The 19,708-nt window shown below is 41.4% G+C and overlaps 1 protein-coding gene across 1 annotated transcript in view; it reads right to left on the reverse strand.

Moving 5' to 3' along the window:
• The window catches only part of LOC126471210 (ATP-binding cassette sub-family G member 8), a 329,035-nt gene that overhangs the window by 167,498 nt on the left and 141,829 nt on the right, over positions 1 to 19,708 (reverse strand). The window lies entirely within an intron of this gene.

The following is a 19,708-nucleotide window of genomic DNA, read 5'->3' on the forward strand; positions in this document are numbered from 1 at the left end:
AACCGCAAGGAGTAGTTCAGAGTGAATTTCGTTCGGAAAGTAGTGATAAAAAGTGACGAGAATGATGAGTGTGCACAGACCCGTTCGTAGTACGACGCAAACGAAGCAAAATGAAAGTGACTGGAAAAAAATTGATAATAACCGTTACCTTCCCCTTCAATGTTTACAGTGGTTTTTTATGATTTGATGAATAAATATAAATCACAGCCAACAACTGAACTACATATTTTTTTTATATATAATATATGTGGCCATTGTTAGGGGCGATTTGTGACGAGACCAAAACCTACACGAGAAAACAATTGGATAAGAAACACAAGAAAATATTAAAAGATGACGAAAAGTGGTTTGAAGCTACATCGGATGAGATTTGGGCATATTTTGCATTAGTTATTCGGAAGTCACATGTGTGAAATCTTAGAATCCAGTTGTACTGGAGCAAAACTGGCGTTTGGAGACACCTAGTTTTTATGAATCAATGAGGAGAGAGAGAGAGAGAGAGAGAGAGAGAGAGAGAGAGAGAGAGAGAGAGAGAGAGAGCGAGAGAGAGAGAGAGGAGATAAAGCCTAAATGTGCCTTGAATATCAGAAGGGAATGATAGCTCTCTTTCCAATCATAGCTCTCTTTCCAATCATGTGACGCATACTGAACGGATACAGAAAGATTTTTTTTTATCTTCTTGATCTGTGTCTTTTCAGCTCCTTCGCCGTGTTTCACAAGGTCAGTGGAAAGAAAAAAACCTGCTGCACCGACTTGAGGAGGAACGTTGCAGAGTAGCTGCTAGAGAGTACATTGGTAGCAGAGTATGCTGTTCGCAGGCGATCACCTGCGAGTATTACCCCTATGAGACTTCACGCAAAAATATACGCTCATTTCTCGTTGCACGTACTACCCACTGAGAAGGTCTGTTGTGGGTACTCACGAACAAAAAGTAGTGAAAGTGCGTGGCAGTGTAAAAAGTGTGGTGTTGCTCTACATTTAGAGGATAGCTTTGAGGTCAATCATACTAGCTAATACATATTAAATATGATTTCACAACAACGAGTAGGATATTTAAATACGATCTCATTGAGTTAACAGAACGTGTAGAGGGTCACTCGGATCCATTCCATTACTCGAAAGAGATGATGGACATATGTGCTTGCCAATCTGTTTACTGTTGTTATATATCCGCACGTTGAGCTAATTCACAACTTCAAATAATCTGCTGACACATATAAACGAGACACATTTTATTTAGTTCTATGCGTTCCGTGAACCGAGGTTTCCAATCGCTATTAGACAAGAAATACGTGTTTCAGAAATACAGCTGTAAATTATCACATCCTCGTCCCCAAAACGACAATATTGTTTCTTAGTCTCGTAATGTAATAGCCCCTGTCCTTTGGCATGGTTTACCTTTCTTTAAATACTGAAATAGTAGCTTGAAGCGATCTATTGCCGTACATTGTAGTGAAGAGCGAGTGTTCCGCCGCAAAAAGCTCTTTTATTTACCAATAAAAGGTTATCAGCTATACACTAGTTGTAGTCTGTTATTAAGCATTGGCAAATGTCTCTGAGAAACTTCTTTTTACCTGAGGTTTTCCAACACTAACTGCTAGACGAACACGGGAGCCCAGAGGCCGTGTGTCTTGTCGCCATAAAAATGTTGCAAACTTTGTGACCTCCCTGGTGACTCGCTGTTTCACAATATCTCGAATCCCACGGCATGGAGGCTGCAGCCATTCTTCGTGGCTCATCTTCGGGCCGCGAGCAGGCGAGCACTTTCCCACCCTGCAGCCTTATCTGAAACCCTCGTCTCAATTAAGGACAGTAGCTTCCGCCTTCGCTGGCAGCGCACCTTCCTCCTCCACTGCACGGTTCGCTTGCTTTATGTACTCTCATTTCATATTTATTTCCCTTTCCAGCAGGTATCGCGTATTTTTTTCCCCCACGGAATAGACTCATTGTTTTTTCCATTTAATACTATAATAATTTCGGGCCACAGTGCTGGACGTCCAAACTGTAAAATTATACAAGGATATCTTGCGTCTTAAACATACTTAGAAAGTCTGCGTAGAAACGAGCAACAGAAATTACTTCTTGAGCGGCTCGAGTCAAATCTTGAAATGTACATCGGGCAAGGCTGATATATGGGGTAAACTGTAACTCCCCACAGTCGTATGTCTCCGATTGGCCTTCCTGACAGCCCCATTTCGTGCGTTTATTGCCTCATTTACGGAGGTTACAAGCTATCAACAACAAAAATATCAAAAATTTACAGTGTGTATGGTAAAAGCTGTCACACTTGATAGAAATCGTTACGATTCGAACTCAATGCAGTGTGTATATACACATATGTATACAATTATTTTGTATGTCATTAGAGAAGCTAACTTACGATCAGATGACTTTGAATGTTGCGTTGTTTGCGTCGACGAAAATACTACGAAACATGTATTAATAACATGAGAGTAATTCGGGAACGAAATTTCATCCAAAATGGTATTTGCATTGAGCGTAAAGTATATTATGAAGGCCACAGTATTGAAACAGTAAGGGAAAAAAAGTTCCAGCATTCAGTAACAGGCTCGAACACCCACATTTCTTTTATTTATAGTTCTTACGTGTATATTAGCTGCATAGACTGTGGTGGAGAGGCTCTTGAATTCTCGTCCCCGATGACATCGATGTAGCATGGAACAAAGATAGGAGTGAATCGACGGTGGACTTGTTAATAAAGTAGTCCTGGCATCTTAATGAGTTTACTATACAGGGTGTCCCATTTATCTTGACCACCCTAAATAACTGTTTGTCCAGATGCAAACTACAAAGTGTATCAAGCAAATGTTCTTTAGCCGTCAAGGGGACATCAATCAGCATGATTGCCCTCGTTTATCTTTGGTTTTTACAAAGATATGAACAGCGGTATGACTATTTTAAATGGCGCGCTGTAGTTTTTATTTGGTAATTCATTGCCTCTCCTGAAGACCTAATCAGAAATGTATCACAGTGTAGCATTCACTGAAACACAACGTTATTAATTACATAACACAACATTGACGTTGACGCTCCTAGCGCTTAGTGCAGGTAGCGGTTAGTGCAGGTACTCGGGGTAATGGAGCAAATCCACGGGCTGACGCTGACAGAGGACAAATGTAAACATAAGTAGAATGCACACCCTTCAGTCCGTCAACCATCGTCAGTTGAAGAGTTGTGTAAGTAGAATGTACACCAACGAAGAGAAGGTAGAAATGCTACTCATCTATGGGGAATGTAAGTTAGCAGAACAGTAATTGCAATTCTGTTTTCTTATGTACGGGTACATTTAGTACAGTAATTTAGTCCTTTTAAATACTGTTGTGTAGAGTAGGCATACAGTAAAGGATGTCCTTCCTACAAACTGCATCGACATAACATTTCTTTTATTGTTGTTGTTGTAGGCAGGCAAAATGCTACGCAGACAGCGGAACTGTATAGAGAGCGATATCCTGACAAGAACCCAACTTCCTGACGCATGTTTTCTCGTCTTGTTGCGACGCTTCAGGAAACGGGAAGTTTCAACCCACGACAACGCAATCGTCGTAGCACTCGCACAGACGAAGCTGCCGAAGTTGTTGTTCTCGCTTCCCTTGCTATGAATCCACATGTGAGCACACGACAGCTCGAACACGAGATTGACATTCCTAAAACCAGTGTAAAAATGGCTCTGAGCACTATGGGAGTTAATATCTGAGGTCATCAGTCCCCTAGAATTTAGAATTACTTAAATCTAACTAACCTAAGGACATCACACACATCCATGCCAGAGGCAGGATTCGAACCTGCGACCGTGGCAGTCGCGTGGTTCTGGACTGAAGTGCCTAGAAACGCTCGGACAAAACGGCCGGCAAAACCAGTGTACATCGTATTCTTGCACGTTATCGCCAATCCAAACTTCTTCAATGTTCCTCCTCAAACAAAGGACAGGTAAATACAAGGAACATGCATTATTGATCCAGCGACAACCCACAATGGCTCAGACAGGTGGAACATCAGAGTCAATGGAGAGTTAACGTCTGGCGTGGAATGCTTGGTACTACAATTACTGGGCCTTATTTCATCACTGGTAGTCTAAACGGCACAGCGTATGCCAACTTCCTCAGATGAATTCTTCCTCCTCTTCTGGATGAAATGCTGCTAAGAGCCAGAATCCTTATGTTGTATTAACACGATGGATGTCCAGCATACAATGCCTTCGTGCACCTCGTGTTCTGAACCGAAGGTATCCTGCCAGATGGATTGGTCGAGGAGGAACAGTTACTTGGCCTGTTAGGTCTCCTGATTTAAATCCTCTAGACTTTTTCTTTGGGGATGCATTAAAGATGTCGTCTATCGCCATATTCCAGCAACTACAGAGGACATGCAGGAACGTATTGTGCTTGCTTGTAATTCTCTTCGGCAGGCAACACTGGAAGCAGTAAATAATTCTTTCATTCAACGAGTGCACCAGTGTATCGGTGTTCAGGGTCACCACTTTGAGCACCTTTGAATGTTCTACTCCTCGGCAGTGGTACAGGAGAGTCAAAGTCAATTTTGTGTTATGTTTTTACTTGGTTTTCATTTGTTTTCTGACAACTCCAACAAGTGGACGAGTTTGTGATCATGGGCTCTAAGTAAATGTTGTGTTACGTAATTAATAACGTTGTGTTTCAGTGAATGGTACACTGTGGCACATTTTTGAATAGGTCTTAGGGAGAGGAAATGAATTACCGAATAAAAAATATAGGACGTAATTAAAAAAAGTCATACCGCTTTTCATATCTTTGTAAAAAGCAAAGCTACAACGAAGGCAATCATTCTGATTGATGTCCTCCTGACGGCTAAGGAACATTTGCTTGAAACATTTTGTAATTTGCATCTAGACAAATAGTTATTTAGGGTGGTCAAGATAAATGGGACACCCTGTATATAAGAAAACTATGGAAACACTAAACTGGGGCAGTCGTACGAGGATTTGGACCTCGAACTTTCCGAATGCGTCCTAGAGATTGCAGCTCTACACTCTTGTCATCGCTTGTTGCAATACACAAATGCAGATTAAAGAAAATATGTTAATTAGACAAAGTTCACATATTTCATTCAGCGACGCCGCTACAGAGTGTATAGTTTGCAGACTGAAGCTTCTACTTGGGCTGAGTTGGTACAGTGCTGACAAAAACAGGCGAACAGTTTTTTTATTGACTCACGGCTAACATTTCGCAGATTGCTAAGTAACTACAAACATATGTAATGTTTCCTGCTCTAGGGACATCGAGGAATGCAGTGTTGCGTGATTTCTGTTAACTTATCTAACACTGATGCGAAACAGCACACCGGGGCCAACAAAAACCTTCACGTTAATGCATAAAACCTTCTGACTGCAAAAGAAGTTTAGATGGTGCGCCACATTTATGGCTGATTTTAAATGGTAAATGCTACAAATGCTGAAAAATGCTGGCTGCAATGTCGAAAACAACAATTTATTTGTCATTGTATAAACAGTGAGAAAATAAAGAAAATTTCGTCGATTAAAAATCGGAACATATGAAACTTTTCCGTTATAGAGAGAGGAAAGTGAATCAGATCACCTTAAAAGAGATATTCGAAAGAAACAACAAAAACATGGTATTGAGAGTTTCCTTAAATGGTGGTGACAATGTGACGCGATATACAAATACGCGTCCGAGCTAGAGATGACTGTTACCGCCGAAACAACCGGTTTTCGGTTATATCGTTTTCTTTCCACGCCAATTTAACGTGGCTGTTAAAATCGCTCACAATAACCGGTTTCTAAAATAACCGATTTTCGGTTCCTTATTCCTGTTATTTCCTTTAATAAACGTAGAAATCGTACAATGATTGAACAATTTTGACTCTCTCAGTTTCAAGATACATAGAATCGAAATATTAAGTTAAATAGGCAAATAAAAGAAAACTTAGTCCGTCCATCGTTCCCTGTTTCCTCGAAAAGTTGTAAGTGATTGTAAAACTTTGTCGTAAGTTTCTATGGAACCAAACTGCTGAGGTCATCGGTCCCTAGGCTTAAACACTACTTAATCGAACTTAAACTAACTTTCGGTAAGGACAACACACACACCCATGCCCGAGGGAGGACTCGAACCTCCGACGGGGGAATCCGCGCGAGCCGTGACAAAGACGTCCCAGACCGCGTGGCTAAACGGTTGTATATTCCAAACAACACCAGTATTCTCCTATTGATTCTAATTTTTTTAAACTCTGCTTAAAAATCATGTTGTACTTGGGGACCATACCACTATTTGAGCATTACGTATAGTAAGCGCTAATGGGTGAAAACCTTGGTTGGAGAACTCTGTTGTTCGTGTTAATTGGTCAATTTTTAAGGGCAACAAGCAGATAAAGCCATATTATGCAGACATATGCAACAGATCAGCTACTTTCTATTTTTATTGTATGCTACGAATGAATCGTTTAGTTTTTAGCGTATTATAGTTACCATAATTCCATTTGACTTTTATTTATTCAAGAATTGGCAGACAAATCTTTAATCTTTTAAGGCAAATGAAGCTTTGTACATCACTGCTAAGTAACTTCGTAAAAAATATATATTGGTGTCGTTCTGCCGTAGAACTGTTGCCAGAGGACGGCAGCGAGAGACATCCTTATAGAAGAGGTGGGGGCAAATCTTGCACACTGCACGTACACGCACACCTTAAGCCGCCACACACGGCAACAGGGACATCATTCTCTCAGCAACGCTATACCGATTCTTATAACATATGTTTGTTGCCTGTTTGTCCGCAGCTCGTGGTCGTGCGGTAGCGTTCTCGCTTCCCTCGCCCGGGTTCCTGGGTTCGATTCCCGGCGGGGTCAGGGATTTTCTCTGCCTCGTGATGACTGGGCGTTGTGTGATGTCCTTAGGTTAGTTAGGTTTAAGTAGTTCTAGGGGACTGATGACCATAGCTGTTCCGTCCTATAGTGCTCAGAGCCATTTTGTTGCCTGTTTCTGTTGACACTGTTATTAAAATAGCACTGACCGCTTTTCCCCTTTTCTTGAATAACGCAATATTCCAAACCAATGCAAATTTTACGAATAAAAATTACTCCGTTTCTTAAAAAAATGGTTTATTTAAAAACGAAAAATTTTAGTACTGCTGCTATGGCTAATTGATATTTCGGTAAAAAAAAAAAAACACGGCAAACAACTACCGAAAAATACCAGTTAGAACTGCCTGTCCTTAGCGAGGCAGGAAGAAATGCAGGAAGCAAGGAAGAGTAGAATTCAACGTCCCGTCGACGACGAGGTCATGACAGATGGACCCAAGATCGGAAGTGACTAGGATGGGTACAATTCGACTGTAATCGTTTTCGAAAGAACCAGCCCGGCATTCGCCGTAACTGATATAGGGAAACAGAGGAAAACCCAAATACAGTAGACCTAATGGGCTCCTGAATTCCATTCCTTCTGAACAGAACAGCGAGACTCATCACTGCAGCTTTTCTGTAAGCAAAGTAACTGACAATTACTCGGTCAACAACTGTATGGTAAATCCAGACTAAAAAGCAGGACTAGTAAGCAATGGTTTGTTTCGGATTCTGCGTTATAAGAGCTATGTCACGCAACTGCTGGATCAGATATGTGAAAGACTGATTGCACTTAGTTGTAGGACGTCACTTCCGAGGCAACTAGTGTTAGAATTGCAGTCTATGCACAGTTCGCTGAAGGCTTCGTTCTCTCGTGTCTAAGGAAAAGTGAAAGATCTGCTTTTGACCTTCACCGAGGAACGGTTCTCGCATTCCCCCAGAGTGATTCAGTAAACTGAAACACGAGCATGTCACACTAAAGGTCAAGCGTATAAACCTCGTCTTCCCAGGTCTAGCATCTTGGCGCTCAAGTTCAGCGTCATCGAAGGACTAGTCGTGCCCTAAGAAACGTGTCGCAAAGCAGACAACTAGTAGTCTTATATGTCGACGTTTGTTTTATTTCCATTGCAGATTTTTTCTTCCTTCCGTGGCGGTAGTGCACTACATACTTACAAGGAGAATTTAAAACGTTATTAACCTGAGATTGGGAATAATGTAGAGAAACTCTAATTTCACTATTTTTCCGTGTAATTCCGTTTGTCTTTATTAAACCCGCTCCATATCCTCTTTAATGGTCGAGGACTGGTATAATGGTAGGAAACATTGTGGCTATTCACAAATCCCGCTGCAGATCCCAGACTGCATCTTTGTCGGGAAATCGTGCCTCGGGGATCAAGTCAGGTAATTAAGCTCTAAGAAGCCATATCCACTGATACAATCCTGTGATCAATACCTGTGGTGGTGGAAGCATGGCGTCTTCAGTATTGCTTGACTTGTACGGTATGAATTCTACCAGGAGAGAGCTATATATCTCTCAAAAATTTATTGCCACGTTCCTATCTGACTGTTGCACGTGTTTTGCATGCTACACATCTCCGAACCTGTGAACCCTTTGTGTTTACATCTTATGGACTCTTGCTAGATCTCAGGGCCATCATGGTGGATCCCCCATCTCAGTAACATTCTGGTTTCATCCCTAGTAATACATTGGTAACCAAAAGTCAGCAACGCCGCAGCTCGCGCAATACGGGAAGACAGGGAGGTTTCAGAGCACCACAATCGTGTGTACACTTGTATGCAAGAGCAAATACAAGCAAAGGACCATTACACGTAAATGAGAAACAAAAGTGGGAAAATGACAGTGCCGGCCGGTGTGGCCGTGCGGTTCTAGGCGCTTCAGTCTGGAACCGCGTGACCGCTACGGTCGCAGGTTCGAATCCTGCCTCGGGCATGGATGTGTGTGACGTCCTTATGTTAGTTAGGTTTAAGTAGTTCTAAGTTCTAGGGGACTGATGACCACAGATGTTAAGTCCCATAGTGCTCAGAGCCATCTGAACCAAAATGACGGTACTAAGGTACGGAAATGGAACTTAACGATCAGGAACCCAATGTGTGTATTACCCAAGCACAGACGACTGTTAAGTCACAATTCCTATACAGGCCAATCATGTCAGACAGTTTTAAGATCGGCCACCTCATTATCACTTCATTGTTAGATAACTTCCTCTGAAGAAATTTGTCCATCAAGTTTATCCGATTCTGTCTAAGAAAATGGACGATGAACACAAAGGAAAATAGACTGGTCGCACATCAATATCCAAATCTGCGCCGCGCTCCCACCGAACAGTGGCCGTACTGCCCTCGAATTTGCCACGTCTATACTTCCAATGTGCGTAATGCCTATTCAGTCCATTACGCTATTAACACCAGAGTGGTTCCTTTTCGTTGTGTTTGTATTATAATAATTAAGATTTCTCTTCTAACAATCGTGTGTCCTGAATCATTTTGTAAACTACACCACAACTTCTTGGAAATTATCAGATGGCGCTATTGATTCAACATCCAGTGATCATGCTTCAAATTTTATTCGAAACAGGGTTTATCGCTGAACATGGATGTGCTATTTTCATACCACTGTTCGTCTGGCGTATAGACCGACTGTATGCATCCGCCATTAAACAATTACCTTATAATGTCTGACAAGGGACGCCTTAAGTGCGAGGTCGCAAGTTCAATCTCAAGTAAGGCGCGGCTGAAAGTGTTGTGTAAACAATTATGACAGGAAAAATATTAGCTACGAATGACTCACCATGTGCATCAGGAGGGCGACAGAAAACAAGAGTCCGGGAGTTGCACAGATCAACCTTCTTTGGGATGTATGTACTTCACAAAATGTATGTACTTCACAAAATGGACATCGTCGACATTCAAGAAATGTTCAAATAAACTATTAACTTGCACCATGAACACCGAATGAAAAACTGCGCGCAACAATGATCACAAACGATCGCACTATCAACATCGAAGTCGAGCTCCTTGGGAATTATAAACCCTGCAAGGCGTTCAGCTAGGTATCCACTCTCAAAGAATGCATCTAGAATCATATTGTTGTAACGGGGTGATGCGAACTAATCGAATTTGAATTTGATGGCATCCAATCGAATGGGTAACAGTCCATCGTGGAGCTTATCAAGATGCTGGCTATCCTTTAAGGCGTGACTGCAGGTAGTGCGATAAAATATTTTATAGACACGGAAAAAACAAACATCCAGATTTGTCCAGTGGTTTCAGGTAGTATGAACTGCAACGTCACACTTTTCACGAGGAGTAGTTTGCTATGTCGTCGTGTGACTAGGGCCTCCCGTCGGGTAGATCGTTCGCCGGGTGCAAGTCTTTCGATTTGAGACCACTTTGACGACTTGCGCATCCATGGGGATGAAATGATGATGATGATTAAGACAACACAACACCCAGTCCCTGAGCAGAGAAGATCTCCGACCCAGTCGGGAATCGAACCCGGGCCCTTACGATTTACATTCTGTCGCGCTGACCACTCAGCTACCGAGGGCGGACGGTTTGCTCTAAATGAGTATAATTTTTATACGCAGACCAAGAATAAAGCAAAAGCAAGTTCTTTTGACCAGCTATTAGCCAAAACCAGTGCTCATACCATAGTTGTATTCTTCCGAAACCCATTTTCCCACTCTTGCTTGCTCTGATGTAAATATTCCCTACTGCCCTTGCAAGATCACGACCACGAGAAAGAAACGTAGGGGACAGAGCGCCTCCACCTTTTTGCAGCACAATAAATAATTTTCCAGCCAATATACCATCCAGATTAACAGTCGGCATTATTGCATACGAATGCGTTAAGGCATTAATGTTAATTATCTTGATACAATTCTCTTGGTACCTCTGATTTACAGGATTCCTTTCGTATGCATTTCGTCTTCAAATCCCGATTGGTGGGAGTTGAAAACACAATCCTTAGTGAACGATGGGATAAGTTTATTTATCTCATGGTTCAAATGGTTCAAATGGCTCTGAGCACTATGGGACTTAACATCTGTGGTCATCAGTCCCCTAGAACTTAGAACTAATTAAACCTAACTAACCTAAGGGCATCACACACATCCATGCCCGAGGCAGGATTCGAACCTGCGGCCGTAGCAGTCACGCGGTTCCGGACTGCGCGATTTATCTCATCCACAAATATTTGGGCCGATTCCGCAGTTTTCTGTGCGTCGTCAATTCGATGCTTTGTTTGAAATTTATTCATCTTACGTCTTCCAGTTCTGGAGCACTGTCTGGAGTTATGCAACCATCCATTTATTCCCTCGAAATCACTACAATGTATGTCGCGCGCAATTTGACGTGTATAACATAGTAAGTCATTATCATGCAAATCCTGTAAATTGTTTCGAGCATTCTTGAAAAGCGCAAACACCAGTTTTTGAAACAAGTGCACCTTCCCTTCCCTTAAATATCCGTAGTTTTTCTTATGCACTGTACGGTCATATTGTTGTGGACTTATTCGAAATCTGTTCATAATTTTTTTTTCTGTGCTGCAGATGATTTTCCATGTCCGTAATTATGTTTAGTACCCGCTCCTTGGACAACGATTTTCCTTTACTACGTTTCGCTGGAGACGGGATTTGTGGCTCCCTGTCCGACAAGGATGATGAACTTCATGGCTCGACATGTGTTTCAATATCACTTCCACTCGTTAAGCATGTATCGGCATCGTTATATTCCACATGTACACTGTCCGCACAGTCCAGCGTATACGACATCACACATTCCAGTGACACATCGTTCAGAAACGCTAATATTTCATCTGCCACTTATTTCTCACTCTGCGAAATTCCTTGGGTTCCTGACGAAATGTAAACTTCGGCAACTGTTGTTGTAGATATAATGCTATGTTTCCTTTGTTTATCGTTGCCATTGCTCTGCTTTGTATCGACACCACTAGCACTGTAGCACTGTTGTGAGTTATTCGTCGACTAACCAGTTCAACTACGCTATGTAACCTCATGCTGTGCTCACCATTTCATACCTCCAGTCCAGCCCCTTGCTGCCACTGCAGCCAATATTATGGTTCCATTGTAGACATCGTGTGGCGCGTCGAGTGCTGTAATCATTGGCCTTTTGCGACTTCGCACTCAAGGGATTCTTTGTGAGTCATGGAGAAGTTAGCTGTGATGTCGGTTGCTTTATAGATATCCTTCTTTTGCGTTTTGCTATTAATAATTGATAAACGTTGTCTGAAACCTGCAGAACCCACTTCGATGGCCATGCAGTGCCAATGTTAGGCCTGCAATCAATTGCCCAGTTGCCTCAGTCTTATAGATAATTAAAAGCTAAGTCTTCATGGCATGTTATAATGTTAATATATTACTCTGCTGGAGTACATGTTATTCGTCGTTAGCAAACTGCATTTCAAAACCGGTATACTGTGTATGTGCCGTAGAAGACAGTAGTTTTAACGGAGCACTTTGTTAATGGCGCTAGGCAGTGCCACAAGGACTGACAGCTGTACATTAAGAAGCCAGTAGGATACTCCACTAAAAAGGGAAGGCTGACAGCTCTTCTGAACACTCTAATACAGACAACAAAAGTATTATACATAAGTGTTGTATTAAAGCTAAGGAAACATATTTTTCTCAATAAAGGACCATGTTAATGTGATCATGGATCGAAATTCTGTACCAAGACGAATACCTAAAGGAAACAATGTTTTGCGCAGACTCAAACCATTCCCTACTAAAGACTTGGTTCTGCAGTTGTCTACTGGTGTGGTAATAAAGTCACAAGAAAGTTGACTTGTGTAGAAGTACACCTTCCATACAATAAGACCAAGAAAAGGTTATAAACTATTCTCTGCCTGCCTATAGCTTTAATTGTATACCTATAAACTAGGAGGAGATTATTAACACTGAGGACATATGATGTATACATAAGTGCTGTAGCTGGGTAAGCACCTATTTTCTCAATCCAGGATTTTGTTAAAGTGCCATAACATGCATCAAAATTCTATATCGAGACGGATACCTAAATTGCTTTTAAGAGTGACAGTTTCATAAGGCTCAACATCCTTCCGTTGTTCACTGCGAAGCACGACTGGAAGCCCGAAAATGAAAGACGTGGTTGAGCGACTTGCCATTACACTTACTCATTACAAGTATGTTTCGGCAGTAGCAGCATCAAGACTTGATAAAATCTGTACCACAATGGAAATTGACGTACGAGGTTCTGATGTGATCCCTATCAGCTTCTCCGACCATCACAATGTAATCGTTAAAGGAAAATGTCCACCTTGCCCAAAAATAACTGGTAGGGGATACTGGAAATGCTACAAATAGCATAAGTAAAGTTAGAGTTCGGTGCTCATTACCAGTCATGGGTCAACCGGAAATGTTTCTTTCATGATGCAACTGATTGACGGGAAAACCTCGTGAAACCTGATATCCAGAAACTAGTTAAAAATTTAGCTTTCAGACTAAATGAGGACAGGAGAACGAACATCGGCTATTACTGCTTTCTAAGTCGTGAACTGCAAGCAAATGTAGTTATCAGAGAAGGTTGAGAGAGTGATAAAAAAAATTCAACTGTACGTACCCTAATCTCTCTCATGATCGCTGTGCCAGCTATAGTTTGTAATGGCTACAGGTAGATTTATAGTTCTTCAGAGTAATGATAAAAGAAATATTGCTCCTGCACCTTTAATTATACTGTGTTTAGAATATTATCTAGATGATATCAGATTTGTACTAGAGTAGATTATATCCGCCCCCTCTCCCACATCACACAGACAATGCTCGAACTCATCCCCTGTAGCTGCTTGATAGCCCACTGGGTGATCTATTTAGACAATCATAATATCTATGTGGTATATGGGGACTGTACTGACCCGCCAGGGTAGCCGAGATCACTAATGCACTAGCGCGCCGGCCCCAGATCGAATCCGCCCGGCGGATGTGGTTTTTAGGCGGTTTTCCCCATGATACTAGGTGAATACCGGGCTGGTCACCACGTCCCGCCTCAGTTACGCGATTCACAGACATTTGAAATACATTCACACTATTTCACGATTTACACTAGACGCAGACAGCTGGGGGTACACTGATTCCGTTTGGGGGGGGGGGGTAGGGGGTGGCGGCAGGAAGGGCATCTGGCCACCCCTTCACATTCACCATGCCAAATCTGTACTTAACCCTGCTGACCCTGTGCACAATGCGGGACAAAGGCAGTAGCAAAAGAAGAAGATATGGGGACTGTACTGAAAAAATCAGATTCATAACCCCCACATGCCACCTTATGGTTTGTGGTAGAGGGTATAAATCAACACACATCGTGCTCCAATGACATGGAAAGAATAGCTGTCGGTAAACATCCACAATTACTCATTGTAGTCACTTTGCGAGACCCACAACATACCATCCTGGATTTTTCTTTCTCAACAATACACACCTCTCCATTATACATATCACCTCTCTCACAGCATCTACCAAAGAAGGTCGTTAGTGTTGTTGACTGTCCCCACAATATTCTCACAGTCTTACGACAAAAAGCTCAGCTATTTCATTAATCCATTCCGGTGAGGGTCTCAAGGCGATGAGCAACTGCTCGTAAAAAAAAGACAGGTCTAATAGGTGTTTTGTAGTTCACTTCTTTTGTGGATGATTTACGTTTCTCACAGGCTAATATCTGCTTCGACATATTTAAACCGGTTGCTCCTAGATATTTTATGGTAACTACTGTTTTCCTGCGATAGTGTAAAAGTACGATATTGGATTTCTTTCTCTCCTATGTATGCATAATATGTTACATTCAGTGTCAACTCCATGCGGAAGTCATAGAAACCCACCAATTTTGTGGGTGTGGAATGGGTTTTACTCTATAGAAAAATAACGAAGGAATAGTACACTTATAAATGACTGTCCATTTGTGATGTTATGATTTTAATAACGACTCATTACTGTAAATATTCTCAGGATTTAGAGAGACAGGTGATAAAAAATATTATATAATTTTTTTAAGACTGGCTGCATTCTTGTCCGTAGGTTGCTAGCTGTTTCTTGTATCACGCTGATCAGACCTAAGCTGCTGGCTTCCTCTGGTGTGTTGGCGCTGCTGGCGGGTGGTAATCTTTAGAAGCGGAGAGGCACTGGAACACGATGCGACTTCTGTGTGGAAGATGCATGCGTGACTTTCGAATTTTGCGCTGGGCTTCCTTCCAGTGTGTGGAATGCTCGGTCGTTGCTAACCGATGCTACAGAGTGTGGCCACGGCCATCTTCTGTAGCATTAATTGGCATGCGTGGGATGCTTTCAGCAGTTGGTGGTGGTCAAGGAAGGCGTGTGATGTCCGCGAGTTAACAACCGCCGGCTTCTTATCAACACAGCAGCGGGCAGCCGGGTCTCGATCTCTCTCCGCATCTCTCTCGCAAACTGTGATTCCCGAGCAGCTGTGGTAGATAGCGGCCCTAATCTCTGGGACGGCTACTTGCGGAGTCACGTGCGACAATGGATACTGTGACATGTGCTTCTCCTCGCATTTTTATAGTCCTATAATGTTATACTCCTTTAAGGTAACATTACAGTAATGCAATTGTTTTTAATACACTAATATTGCAGGTACACGAACGTAACAGAGCCGCGCGGTCAAAGGTGCAAAATGCAGAATCTAATTGAAAGTTTCAATAGTTGCATTTTGGAGTGCTCGCCAAAAACTGTTTTCGTTGGCATGTCAGCTTTCCAGATTGGAGCGATGGATGCCATAATATGTTTCAGTGACGGACTAACGATCATATTAAAAACGACGAGCACACTAGGAATCAAAACTAGGGATGACGTGACAAACAGACTTCTACGACTGGACAAGCAACGTGTTGCTAAAACTGAAAAAGCTGCTGGAAGCATGAGAAAGGAGGCCAGAATAACAAAGAAAAGGAAAAACTAAAGAATATGGAAAGGACACTCGGAATCAATAAGATTGTGGAGTTGAAATGTTTGACATGTTATCATCGAGAAGAAAAGTCATGCAGATCTTTGGTTTCAGTTAACGGTATCATTACATTATACAATATCAGAGTTAGAAAAACATAATTTTCCGTGAATAACATTACAGTACTTGCCTACACAGTGAACAAGATTATTCCACGAGGAAAAAACTGATTTCGAAAAGCATTTTTTAAAATACACAACATGTTAATAATTAAGAGAATAAAACTGGTTTGACCTTTATTTTGAACAGTGTACCTAAAATTACACATAATTCAATACATAACATAATAATAAATTTTCACTTAATTATGAATTCCATATAATTTGTATATTTGTCACATAGAGGTCACAGTATACTATTTTTGTCACGTAGAGGTCACTATATACTAATTAATTGAACAAATAAGTTTTATTTCAATATGTATCAAAGTTTTTATGTCATATTTCAAAATACTAGTAAAAAATACAGACCACGCTGTCCAGATCTCCTTAAAGGGGATATCGATGTAATTTGTTTCAATACCGCACTGTGGTAATTGTTCAGTCTTGTACGTATGTGTGCATCTTCTTGAAAACTTGGAGAAAATCGACAAAATTGTCACAAATTGTAAATTTCAATGTATGGACGTAGTCATACATGGGTGTGCTTGCAGAAGGTACGTCGAAGAAGTGTATCTGTGGTTAAATAATGCATTGTGGAAATTGTTTAATGCAGGATATTGGTGTATTGTTAAAATAATGCACTGTGGTAATTGTTAAACATTTAAAATCGCATCTTTACAAATATCTTACAATGTAAACATGGTTATTTGTGGGATGCTAGGAGAAAAACGGTCAAAATAATGCGACAAATTATAAATAGCAATGGGAGGTGCTCATACACTGATGTGCTTACGGAAGATCTACAAATCTTTGATTTTTAACCAACTATTTCGTCACATATTAATAATGTAGGGACAAGTTACTCATAGACTTGGTGCGTAGCGGTGGTTTATTTTGTCCATATGCACACTGAAGCGACAAATGAAAATTTGTACCTACGCCAGGATTCGATCCCAGGTCCCCTGCTCACTCGACAGGGCATAGTGGCTTTGCACAACTGCGCGGTTTACCTTAGCACGCCTCCCTCCTCAGACCAAATTCCCATTCACACTTCAGCTCACTTGGTATCGCCCTAAGGGTTTATTTGTTTAAATAATGCACAGTGGTAAATGTTGAACACTTAAAGTATCGAATTTATGTGTGTCTTAGGCTGGCTATTTTGAAAAGTCGCAGAAAATTAGTCAAAAAATTTAACCAATTGTAAAATAGAAATAGGAAGTGGGCATACATAGGAGTGATTACAGAAAATTCTATGATGTCATTAATTTAGAGTAATTTAATGTGTCCCAGACACACAATGTAATGTCAAAGTGTCTTACGTCATAAATTATGTCAATATTCTCACTATTTTACAGAATATGCCATAACAACATAAAATTATAGTAATTTAGCCACACCCCAGTCACTCACTGTAATGTCAAAGTGAGTTATGTCATAAAATTATGTTAAAATTTCCGCCATTTTCTAGAATACTCCACGACAACTAGAACAGTAATACAATGGGCAAGGGTGGACTTGATTTAAGTCTTCCTATTGGCATAGAGAGAGAATGGGGAGAGGGGGAGGGTAATCTTCATTTAGATCATTATCTGTGCTACAACTGGGACACTGGATGGGTAATCATTTGTACGTCATGCAGTTGCCCAAGATGACTGGCTGGTCTAGGAGGGGACACATGATAGGTATCAAGTTACATCCTGATCTTGAATGTACCGCACACAATTGCCTCAGGGGGTGAGTGGGCTATTAGCTTATCCAGTGACCTTGAGATAAGATCGTTATCTCAGCTAGAACTCTCCCTGCTACCCTCAAATTTTCAAATATATGCTGTTGAAATGCTATATTTCTCTGCATTGCAATTTACTGGGCGTTACGCTAATGCAATGTACTAAGAACTGATGTAAACAAATTATTATATGAAAACATTTTTATATATTTTATTGCAAATCAACAGCTTATTATTATTACATAAAACATTTTCTATACTTTATTATTATTATAAAAATCGTATTTATATGTGTGTGTTTTTGTTGGTGAGGGGAGGAAGGGGGTTAGAGACATAAGGAAGTTTGGCTCCCCTCCCCACCAGAGCCGAACATTGGATCCACACCCGTACGGAGACTGGTCTGCGTGTTTCAATCTCTAGCATTCAAACTCATTACGGATTGCACCTCTGCAATTAAGCTGAGAAGTCACTTTGGAGATGCTTTTACAGATTACAGACTGCCATGAATTTGTAGGTCTTCTACAGATTCCCTAACCCGTATAATCTGCACGGTAGTAAACTTTACTTGGAAATTACACTACCCGCAGTACTAGTTTTTTTAGTTTTATTACTTCATGTATGAGGCATTTTTTTAATACCGGAACAAAGCATCGCATATGTCTTTTGTTGCACATCACAGTATAACGATTCTCTCAATTTATGATCTTCCTGCAACTAAAGTTTAGCTATGTTTCTTGCAGACTAAGATTTTACAGAATCTGGGTGGATAAACCAACAACACAAGGTACTGAATAGGGCAATTGCTTGTTATATTAAGGCGAATGGTTATAGAAACACAAATGAGACTTCATACTGCTTTCAGAGTGATCCTGTTGTAGACTGCATAACTTTTTATTTATTTTATTTGCTGTCGGATCTGTAGTTTGCTTCCTAGAAGTAAAAGTAAACTATAAACTGCTACTACAATCATATACATGAGAAAGAGAGGGGAAAATTACATTAATTACGTATCAAAATAAATTATAGCAATAAAAGATGATTATCTTATACAAATTTCAAATTAAATATAACTCCAAATAAAAACAATCATCTGATTCCGCGTATCAGTCTGCAGTACTTTCGTTTTACCAAAGCACAGTCTCATGTGCTGTTTCTCATAACACATTCTGCTGGTTTCCAGATGCGCTACCTGTCATTATACCGATGAGCCAAAACATTATGACTACCTGCTTAATAACACGTTGGTCCAAGTGGAATGGAATAAAGCAGCGATTCTGGGTGGCATAGATTCGACAAGTGCCTGGAAGGTTTCCGGAGATATGAGGCACCAGCTCTCTACGCACAGGTCATGCAGTTCTTCCGAATTACGGCCCGGTGGATTGTGGACGCGGAGCTGGCGCCCGACAGTGCCGGACGTACACCATTGGGTTCAGATCAGCTGAAGTTGCTGACCGAAACATCAACACGTGTTCACCATCAAGCTCCTCACACTGCTGTAGGACGATTCTGGCCTCGTTACACGGACAGTTATCCTACTGGAAGATACCATGGCCGTCGGGGATGATATGAAGCACGAAGGCTCCTTCGATTACTACTACAGGTCCTACGACTTGTGCAGCCGTTCGCCTGGATGACGTCGTATCCGGAAATGACTACTGACCCGGTGGGGCAAGAAAGAGGATTCGTCCCTCCATGCGACATGTTTGTATTTATCCATGGACGAATTTCGAAGAATCCTACTGAAATCGTAACTGACGATGTCGCTGAATCGACATGGAAACGCGTAGGGGTCGTCTGTTGCGGAGGCCCACGTATTTGTCACACATCGCCTCCCATCCTACTTTACAGAGCGGACACGCCTTCGACTTGTGCGTTCTGTGATGAGTCGTGGACGTCCTACACCTTGACATCCACTCGTGATTTCGTCACCCTTCGAACACTTTTCCACAAAAGCTCTCGACAGGAGCACGCAAACAGCCGACCAGTTTCGCTGTTTCCGAAATGCTCAGCCCCAGGCGCCGGGCCACTA

This window comes from Schistocerca serialis, chromosome 3 (assembly GCF_023864345.2).
Source record: "Schistocerca serialis cubense isolate TAMUIC-IGC-003099 chromosome 3, iqSchSeri2.2, whole genome shotgun sequence".
Taxonomy (NCBI): Eukaryota; Metazoa; Arthropoda; class Insecta; order Orthoptera; family Acrididae; genus Schistocerca; species Schistocerca serialis.